Source organism: Erinaceus europaeus, chromosome 1, assembly GCF_950295315.1.
Source record: "Erinaceus europaeus chromosome 1, mEriEur2.1, whole genome shotgun sequence".
NCBI lineage: Eukaryota > Metazoa > Chordata > Mammalia > Eulipotyphla > Erinaceidae > Erinaceus > Erinaceus europaeus.
The window spans coordinates 97,337,911-97,347,874 of NC_080162.1; the positions used below are offsets into that span (position 1 = coordinate 97,337,911).

The following is a 9,964-nucleotide window of genomic DNA, read 5'->3' on the forward strand; positions in this document are numbered from 1 at the left end:
TTTTTATTTTAAAACTTGGTCTGGAGCCAGGTGGTAGGGAAGCAGATTAAGTGCACATGATATGAAGCAAGGACATGATATGAAGTAAGGATCCCAGTTAGAGGCCCCCCCCCCCCAGCTCCCCACCTTCAGGGGGATCACTTCACAAGTAGTGAGGCAGGTCTGCAAGTGTCTTTCTCTCCCCATCTTCCCCTTCTCCTCTCTGTCTTCCCCTCCTCTCTCAATTTCTCTCTGTTCTATCCAACAACAGCAAGAACAATAAAAATGGGAAAAATGGCCTCTAGGAGCAGTGGATTTGTAGTAGTGAAGGCACTGAGCCCCAGAGATATGGAGGAAAAAAAAAAAACTTGGTCTTAGGGGTTGAGTGGTGGAATACCCAGTTAAGCATACACATTACCATACCTTATGCAAGAACCCAGATTCAAACCTTGGTTCCCCCCCTTTTTTTTTACTTTAATTTCTCCAAGGGGGAAGCTTCATGAACAGTGAGACAGGTCTGTAGGTATCTGTCTCTCTTCCTCTATTCCTCCCTCCCCCCTCTCAGTTTCTCTGTCCTATAAAAGAAGGAGGAGGAGAAGGATGGGGGGGGAGGAGAAGGAAGAAGAGAATATGGAGAGGGAGAAGAAGGAGAAGGAGAAGGAAAAGAAAGAAAAAAGAAAAGAAAGGAAGGAAAAATGGAAGAGGGGTGAACACCAAACCCCAGCAATAACCCAGTGACAAAAACAAACAAAAACTTGGTTTTAAAAGCCAGAAAGCAAAACAAAAGCAACCACACGTATGAACATGTGGATGAACATTAATTCATGTTCTCCAGGGTCCACTCCAATTCACACCTTTAGGCTGAGTGTAGCAATCCCCCTGATGCGAGACACCACCCCATCCCAAGGCCTATCAGTGAGGTGAGGACTACTTTGTTCTGGTGAAACGGTTTGACCCAGCCATTTGAGTATGCAAATGAAAAGCAGAGTGTTTGCTGATCTCTGAAATAAAGACACTTGAGAAGACTAAGCTTCTAAATAGGCTTATTGGTCTCCATAAGCAGTCCCCACAATTATAAACAAAATCACATGCTCTAGAGCCTTCTCTGAGTGAGGCGCTGGACTGAAATTGCCTGTGTAGCTATTGTTCTTTTTTAAAAAACGTGTGTTCCTCTTTGAGAAACTGGAAGAAGCAAAGGGTGAGCAGAATCAGTCCATCCAGGATGTAACTTCGATGACTGCTTCTTACTCCTATAAGGCATGCGTTCATGTTGCTGTCTCTTGTCAGCTATGTCTGTCTCCTTCCACTGCTCAGAAATTTTTTTAACTTTAATTTTTTTAATTATTTTTGCCACCAAGGGTACCAGTGATCAGTGCCTCCATAACTCCATCATTTCCTGTGGCCATTTTTTTTTTAATAACAGAATGAGGGGCGAGGTAGATAGCATAATGGTTATGTAAAGAGACTCTCATGCCTGAGACTCCAAAGTCCCAGGTTCAATACCCCGCACCACTGTAAACCAGAATTTAGCAACTCTCTCAAAAATAAATAAATAAACAAAATATTTTTAAAAAAATATTTTCTGTCTCCTTTTTCTTTCTTTCTTTTTCTTTTTTTTTTACCAGAACACTGTTCAGTTCTGGCTTATGGTGGTGCGGGGGATTGAACCTGGTACGTTGGAGTCTCAGGCATGAGAGTCTGTTTGCATAACCATTATGCTATCTACCCTCCGCTCTATCTCCCTTTTTATTAAAAAAAAGGGGGGGGGAGAGAGACACAGCACTGTTTCCTGCAGGTAAGGACGAGGGGCTTGAACCTGGGTCTCCACACATGGCAATATGTGTATTCTACCATGTGTGCCACAGTCTAGCTTCTTATTGTAATAAAAAAATGCATAATATAGCTCAAAAGTAATCAAAGAACGAGACCTGAGGCCACATGGAGGGCAAGGAGCTACCTTTATTTTACAGGTTACACGTCGATTTCTACCAGACCTCCACAACTTGTACTGCAGTACCCAACTTTTAGCAGTTTCAAACTGGGCGTGGCACAAGCTGATTGTTTAGAAACAATGTCCATCAAAGTGCTGACAATAAAATTGAGAACAGGTTGGCTACCATCAAAGCCCGCCACTCAGATGCTGAAATGTAGAAGTGGGCGTCCACCAGGAGCATATAGTTCTTCATTTCACTTCTTTTTTTTTTTTTTTTTCAATTTTACTTACTTATTTATTCCCTTTTTGTTGCCCTTGTTGTATTACTTCTTTTTTTTAAGATGAACTAGAGCACTGCTCAACTGTTTTTTTATTGGCACTGTCATGAGTCAAACCTGAGACTTCAGGTATGCAAATCATCTACTAAACCATGGAACTATCAGCCTGGTCCTCCACATTCAACTTTTTAAAAAATTCTTTTAATATTTATTTATTCCCTTTTGTTGCCCTTGTTTTATTGTTGTAGTCGTTGTTGGTTAGGACAGAGAGAAATGGAGAGAGGAGAGGAAGACAGAGAAGTGAAGAGAGAGACAGACACCTGCAGATCTGCTTCACCGTTTGTGAAGCGACTCCCCTGCAGGTGGGGAGCCGGGGGCTTGAACCAGGATCCTGAGGCACGTCCTTGCGCTTTGCGCCAAGTGCGCTTAACCCACTGTGCTACCGCGGACTCCCCACATTCAACTTTTAAGGAGTCTGGGGTGGGACCTAGGAATCTGCATCTTGATATATATATCAACTGATTCCAATGAATGTAAGTCACCTGCATTCTGAGAAAAATAGAACTGAGGTGTTAGGGCAAGATGAGGAGAAGCAGGGATTCCCCTGTTCATCTCGGACACTCATGCTGTTTTCCTAGGAAAGCTATCCCTAGATAAATGACACAAGGTGTTCTTCTTTCTAGACTTGATGTTCCTGAGCCTTAATTCCAAGGAGCCTAGCAATGCTGGGAAATTAGTCCTGGGGCATGAGCGAAGATCATCACCAGAGCATGGAAGGGATAAGTTGGGAAATATTCTATGATTTTTATCTACCTCATGTGTATGACCAATTTTCTCTGCAGACTTTTTTTTTTTTTTTTTTGGTCAATTTATATAGCTTCTGGCAATCTATGTGTGCCCATACCTACATCCTTTCTAACACAGAATGCTGTCTCCTTTTTTAAATTTAGTTTCTCAGTTTCAATTTGATGTTAGTATTAGTGAGGTTAAACATCTTTTCTATATTTAAGGACCATTTATATTTCCTTTTATGTGAATTGCCTTTGTTTCTGTGCTGTTTGAATGCTTTATAGTGAGCACTTGCTACCATTTTAGTATACAGTAAAAATAAGAGGCAAAAATTGAGCTTCTTTACTGACATCTGTCAGTCATTGAACCCTTACTGTCACCAGTGTTCGTGTCTCTTGATATATCTGATTTCATCCACTTTTCAAAAATGCCTTGCAAAGCCCTTACTGTGATGCATTTTCTCTAACAGGAGTGTCAGTGAAGGTGAGGGAACTGACCAGGTTCTCTGACACTGGTGAGAGATGGCAAAGATGGCTGAGTCTGTTGATCCCTCACCCAGGGGGGCCCAAGCCTGAGCATTCCAGCTCACCCTTCTCAGTGCTGGAATGGGACTCAAGGTACTTCATTTTTCTTTTTTTATTTTATTAGTGAATTAATAACGATTAACAAGATTATAAGGTAACAGGGTACAATTCCATAAAGTTCCCACCACCAGAGTTCCAAGCCCCACCCCCTCCATTGAAGCTTCCCTATTCTTTATCCCTCTGAGAGGATGGACCAAAAATCTTTTTGGGCAGCAGAAGGTGGAAGGTCTGGCTTCTATAATTGCTTCTCAGATGGACATAGGTGTTGGCAGGTTGGTCTACACCTCCAGCCTGTTTCTATCTTTACCTAGTGGGGTAGGGCTCTGGAGAGGTGGGATTCCAGGACATATTGTTGAGGTCATCTGCCCAGGGGATTCAGGATGGTGTCATAGTAGCATCTGAAATTTGATGGCTGAAAGGCAGTAAGATATAAATCAGGACAAACTGTTCAATATTCAGGAACCCAAAGGTAAGAATAGAGCAGATGAAGCTAGGGGTCTTCACATGGGAAGAAACTAGGAAGTCTATTTTAGGTATGTTCCAAGGGGTCATAACTTTCATAATTTTTGCCTGAGTCTGACAGCCAACATGCAGTGGGTAAAGTTATTGTCTGGGAAGATGGTGTCAGAGTTGGACTAGAAAACTAGATTAGGGCAGGGAGTAGCTCCCAAATATGAAGAAAGCATATAAATACCATTAATTGTAAACTCCACCAATCTGACCTAGGACACATGTATATTCATATTTAGCAAAGGAGTATGCGTAACCTCAAAGTCCCTGTTAGTCTGAGCTCGAAGTCCATGGCTAGGAACATTCTAGACTGCACTCATTTTAGTCTTTCTTAAGTGGCAGAGTAAGTTGACCCAGCCTCCCTTCAGAGAGTGGGGAGGCTGCTCTACAGTGAGGGCAAGGTCCTGGAAAGGCCCAAAAGAGGTCTTATGATGATGTTCCTGATGGAAGTGACCAGATCAGTGATTTTCTTTTCTCTTTTATTTCTTTCTTACCTCCCCCCCCCCCCCCAGAGCATTGTTCACTGTTCAGCTCTGGTTTATGCTGGTATGGGAGATTGAACCTGGGACATTGGGGCCTCAGGCATGAGGGACTCAAAATATTTCTCAATTTTTCCCAAGGCTGACCTCCTGGGAGTCTACTTCAACAACAATGCATAATAACAATGATTCAGATAAAATAAACATTCACCCAAATTAGTAATAGCCTGAATAACTCCAGTGGAGACTCAGAACAGCTGGTGATCAGACTCCAAAACTTGATTGATTGATTCTTATCTTTAAAGCGTTCCAGTCACTTTAATATTCATTAGGGATTCGGCATCACTGGGGAAATAGATTAAATGAGTTAAATGAGCTAAATACTACAATTCACAGTGGAGAACTTGCCTAAACTACCTGTTACCGCCAAGAGAATTAGATCAGTCCAGTTAGTTTCGCGGGCCCACTTGGCCCCGCCCCTAGGAACCCCGACAGAGTTCCAGAGTTCCAGAGTTGCAGAGTGAGAGAGAATGCTTGCGCCGCCGCAAAGAGACAGCAGAGTTCTGTTTGGTGATTAGTTTGGTTTAGTTTATGAATCGTTGTTCCTGAATAAAGAAATACAGCTTCCCTGCCCAGCCGTTGTCTCCGCGTCTCTGTTACCCGACCGTGAAGCCAGCCCAGCCAGCTGGAGCCTCGGAATTTTTAACAACAATTATTATGCTTTCTGAGGCAAGAAATGGAGTAGTGCTGAAACCAGTCAGTCCAATGGCATTTGAATCATGTGTGACTTCTTGGAACAGTCCTCAGAAAGACGTGCATTTTTTTTTTAAGTTTTGAAAAATGCTTTGGAGCAGTCTGGGATATGGCACAGACGATAAAGAACTGGACTCTCAAGCACTGGGTCCTGAGTTTGATCCCTAGCATCATATAGGCATATATGATATATATACTGGCAGTAGATGTTCTGGTTTCCTCCTCCTCCTCTTCCTCTCTCACTAATAAAAATACTTCAAGGGGCAGGTGATTGTTGGAGAATGGAGCCCACTGTCCCAGGAAGTCAAGGCCGTTGTTTCCATGAGGTCTAAGCAGGTTGACCCCCAGCTCTCCCTTCAAGTAGAGAGGTGGGCAGGTCCCCCTGACATCCTGAACTAATGATGGATGGATTCTCCAGAATGGAGGCTACCTTTTTGCACATGCCTCTCCTCTCCCCTTAAAACAAAGGCCATGAGTTACTGTACATTGTGTTTGGCCTAACTTGAATGCCACCACGTATGTTCTTGTTCCATTGCCCCCTCCTCCTCCTTCCTCTGAAGTGCCTGTAATTTACCCTGAAGTGCCTATAATTTAGCCCTGGGTAAATATGCATTGTGAAGCTTGTGATCAAACCTTGTATGGTAATTCTTCATTTGTGATCAAATAGTTTGTAGGTCAACATGCGGCTATGCATTGTGTTGCTCTGTGCTTGTGTTATTGATTGCCTTGACCTTCTACCTGGGCAATGGGTATATGTACTTGTTGTCTCTTTCGATAAACGAATTGCTCTCTGAGGTTTTCCCAGAGCTGATTGTCCTGTCTCTCTGCACACTTTGTCTTTGACACACTGAGCTACCCCAGGACCCCTGGGGGCCGCTTAGACTCTCTCCCCAGCTGGCCAGGGGGAGGGGGACCCAGAGTGAGCCTGCAGGTGCTGGACACCAGGTTAAGCGTTCATATCACCATGTGCAAGGACCCAGGTTCCAGCCCCCACTCCCCACTTGCAGTGGGGACACTTCACAAGCAATGAAGTAGGTCTGTAGGTGCCTGTCTTTCTCTGTCCCTCTATATCTCCCCTTCCCCTCTCAATTTCTTTCTGTCCAACCAAATTTAAAAAGAATACAAAGAGGCAGTTGGGCGGTGGCGCAGCGGGTTAAGGGCATGTGGCGCAAAGCTCAACAACCAGCATAAGGATCACGGTTCAAGTCCCCTGCTCCCCACCTGCAGGGGAATCGCTTCACAGGTGGTGAAGCAGGTCTGCAGGTGTCTGTCTTTCTCTCCCCCTCTCTGTTTTCTCCTCCTCTCTCCATTTCTCCCTGCCCTACCCAACAAAGACAACATCAATAACAACAACAATACCTACAACAATAAAACAACAAGGGCAACAAAAGGGAATAAATAAATTTTTTAAAAACTGTCTTAAAAAAAAGAATAGAAAGAAAAATAGGGGGGAAATGGCCACCAGGAGTGGTAGATTTGTTGTGTAGCCACCGAGGTGGGGGGAGAGGGGGTGGGTGAGGGGGCTTTTTATTGGGCAACAACCAGAGGTGACGTGTAGGGCCAGGACTGGTTGAAGGGGGCAATGCTAGGGTTTCCCGCTGCGTAGTAAAACCTGGGGGTGGAGACTGCATCAGAATAACTCCTCAGCAACACATACGTTACAGTGCACAAGGACCGGGCACTTGGTCCCCACTTGCAGTGGTGAAGTAGGACAACAGGTGTCTCGGTCTCTTTTCCTCTTTATCTCTCCCTCCTCTCTCAATATCTGTCTCTAATAAATAAATAAATAAATAAATAAATATTTTAAAATATAGTCAGAACTCAGATTAGATCTGCCTTCAAGACCCAGACTAAGAAAACAGTGTGACAGGGAGACCAGAAAGTGGTGCATCTGGTTGAGGGCCCATGTTTTAATGCTCAAGGACCCAGGTTCAAGCCTCTGGTCCCCACCTATAGGTGGGAAGCTTCACAAGTAGGGAAGCAGTGCTTCAGGTGTCTCTCTTTCTCTCTCCCTCTCTGTGCCCCCCTTCCCTCTCAATTGCTGCCTCTACTCAATAAATAAATTAAGAAAATAGTATGGCAGCCAAGAAAGTTGTTCAATAGAGCACAGGCTGGCATGTATGATGCTCCACATTCAATTTTTTGTTGTTTTCTCCTTATTTACTTATTATTTATTATTGAATAGAGACAGAAATTGGGGGGTTCAAGCAATGGAGCATCAGGCTTAGGACACACATTATAGTGCACAAGGACCCGGTTCAAGCCCTTGATTCCCATCTGCAGGGAGGGAAGCTTCACAAGTGGTGTAGTCAGGCTATAGGTGGCTGTCTGTCTCTTTCCCTATCTTCCCCTCCCCCCTCAATTTCTCTCTGACTCTATCCAATAATAAATTAAAAATTGAAAAGATTTTAAAACTAAGTAAATAATAGTAATCTTAGAAAAAAAAATTTTAAAAAGAGACATTGAGAAGGGTGGAGAGATAAAGAAGGAAAGAAACAGAGAGCATCACCACTTGTAAAGCTTTCTTCCTACAGGTAAGGACCAGGGGGTTGAACCCGGATCCTTGCGCTCTGTAATGTGTCTGCTTAACCAGGTGCACCACTGCCTGGACCCTCACATTCAATTTAAAAAAAAAAAAAAGAAGAAGAAGAAAAAGGGTGGGGCTGGGAAGGAGAAAGGAAATGCTGTGGGTGAGCCACACACCATTAGATGAAAGAGAGAGGCAGTAGAGGTGGCCAGCAGATTTATTTCATTAGATTTGCAGAAGGTATCAGAACATGTTAGGACTTCTGGCAAATGGAAAGATATGCATGTGAAGTCCTTCCTGCAGAAAATAAAATGATCATTCACAGTGATATGCTTGGGAAAACCATCCTACTTCCTGAGCTGTTCATTTTGTCACTGTCTTAGCCAGGTTGACTTGCTTGTACAATGAGTCATACCTGTTTATACATGTGAAGTTGCAGCAACACAGTGTCTTGCTGTTCAAAGCACATCTTTCAAGAGGCTGTAAGATCCCAGCAAGAAAGGCCTTGCAGTACTTTCCTATGCATGACAACCCTGGATGCATGAATGTTTGAGAAAATGTTCTGATGTTTGCTCAAACAAAAGCGTCTATGTCCTTTTATAGACGGAAGGAATAGAAAACAAACAGCGTTGTTTTCTTTGTCAGCAATAAGTACACTATTCAGGGAGAAGATTCAGAACTTGGATGTGTAAGCCCTGTCTTCTGTTCAGTAAAGCTACATTAGTCCACCTCACAACTCTCATTTTTCTCTTCTGGAAAGTGGGGGAAGCAGTAATTTCTTCCTTACAGAATTATTATCTAGATAAAAATGAAAAGCTATAAAGAGTAGGGCCAAGGGCCTGACGGTAGCGCAACAGGTTCAACATACATAGTGCAAAGTGCAAGAACCTGCTCAAGGATCCTGGTTTTAGCCATCCAGCTCCACACCTGCAGGGAAGTCACCTTGCAAACAGTGAAGCAGGTCTGCAGGCATCTATCTTTCTCTCCCCTCTCTGTCTTCCCTTCTTCTCTCAATCCAACAACAGCAACAACAAAAATAGAAAAAAATGGCCGCCAGAAGCAGTGGATTCTTAGTGCAGGCACTGAGCCCTAGCAATAAACTGGAAGGCAAAAAAAAAAAAAAAAAAAAACCTAAAATCAGAAGATAAATTGTATGACAAGAAAATTTATTTATTTTTACCAGAGCACTGCTCAGCACTGGTTTCTGGTGGTTTGGGGGATTGAACCTGGGACTTTAAAGCCTCAGGCATGAGACTCTCTTCGCATAACCATTATGCTATAACCCCACCTAATTTTTATTTTTGCATGGAACACACAGAAAATATTTTATTAGTTTACAGGTGGAGAAAAGAGCTAAGTGAAAATATTTTAATAGAAATCCACAGCTCTTCTCAAAGAGCCCACCCTGGCACTCGTGCCCCTCCTCTCCAGTCGTGGCAGTGCCTGTAATCTCCTGGCCTCAGCAGATACTGAAGCCCCCAGTAGTTGGGCATCTCATAGAGGATCCAAGAGTCCTCCAGCATGTTGAAGGAGTGGATGTCGCTGAAATGGAATCGGTCCTGGATCGAGGAACAGTCCTCAGTAGTCTCCACCATCTGGTCTCAGAAGTCCTCTCCTTCGTAGATCCTGACCCTGTGGGAGCTGGCTTGGGGGGGGGGGTGAGGTGGCAGGAACAAATTTACTACTGGTAGTCAGGGTAGTCCCCACACCTCAGAATGTACCAGCTGTACATTCGTCGGGCTGCTCATACAGCATCTAGCAGCCACAGTCCACGCACACAGAGTTGCAGCGGATGAAGTAAGGCTGCAGGTTGGAGTTGCACTCATAGTGGCAGCCCTGGAAGTTATGCTTCTCAAAGAAGGTGATCTTCCCCGGGCTGGTGGCTGGTGGCTGGTGGCTGGAGTTGCTCAAAAATTTAATTTTTTATTCAACAAAAGATAAACTAAGTAAAATGTAAAGATAAGCTATGGTTTGAAAAATAATATTTATAATACATATAACTGACAATAGAGTTTATTATTTAGTAGACTCTAAAATTTAATATAAAAATAAAGACAAAGTGTTTCCGATGCATTTGCTAGGCTGTATTCTTTTATAAATACACAAAACACACTTGGTGTCAGGAGCTGATC

General features: G+C 43.5%; 1 protein-coding gene and 1 pseudogene across 1 annotated transcript in view; one reads left to right on the top strand and one right to left on the bottom strand.

The window, feature by feature from the left end:
- Positions 1-3,577, top strand: part of C1H10orf53 (chromosome 1 C10orf53 homolog) — a 28,317-nt gene extending 24,740 nt beyond the window's left edge. The window contains exon 4 of the mRNA XM_060203574.1: positions 3,449-3,577. The gene's annotated coding sequence lies outside the window, so the exon portion shown is untranslated. The remainder of the gene's footprint in view (positions 1-3,448) is intronic.
- Positions 3,578-8,979: 5,402 nt separating this feature from the next.
- On the bottom strand, positions 8,980-9,749 carry LOC103116589 (gamma-crystallin F-like; annotated as a pseudogene).
- Positions 9,750-9,964: the final 215 nt, after the last annotated feature.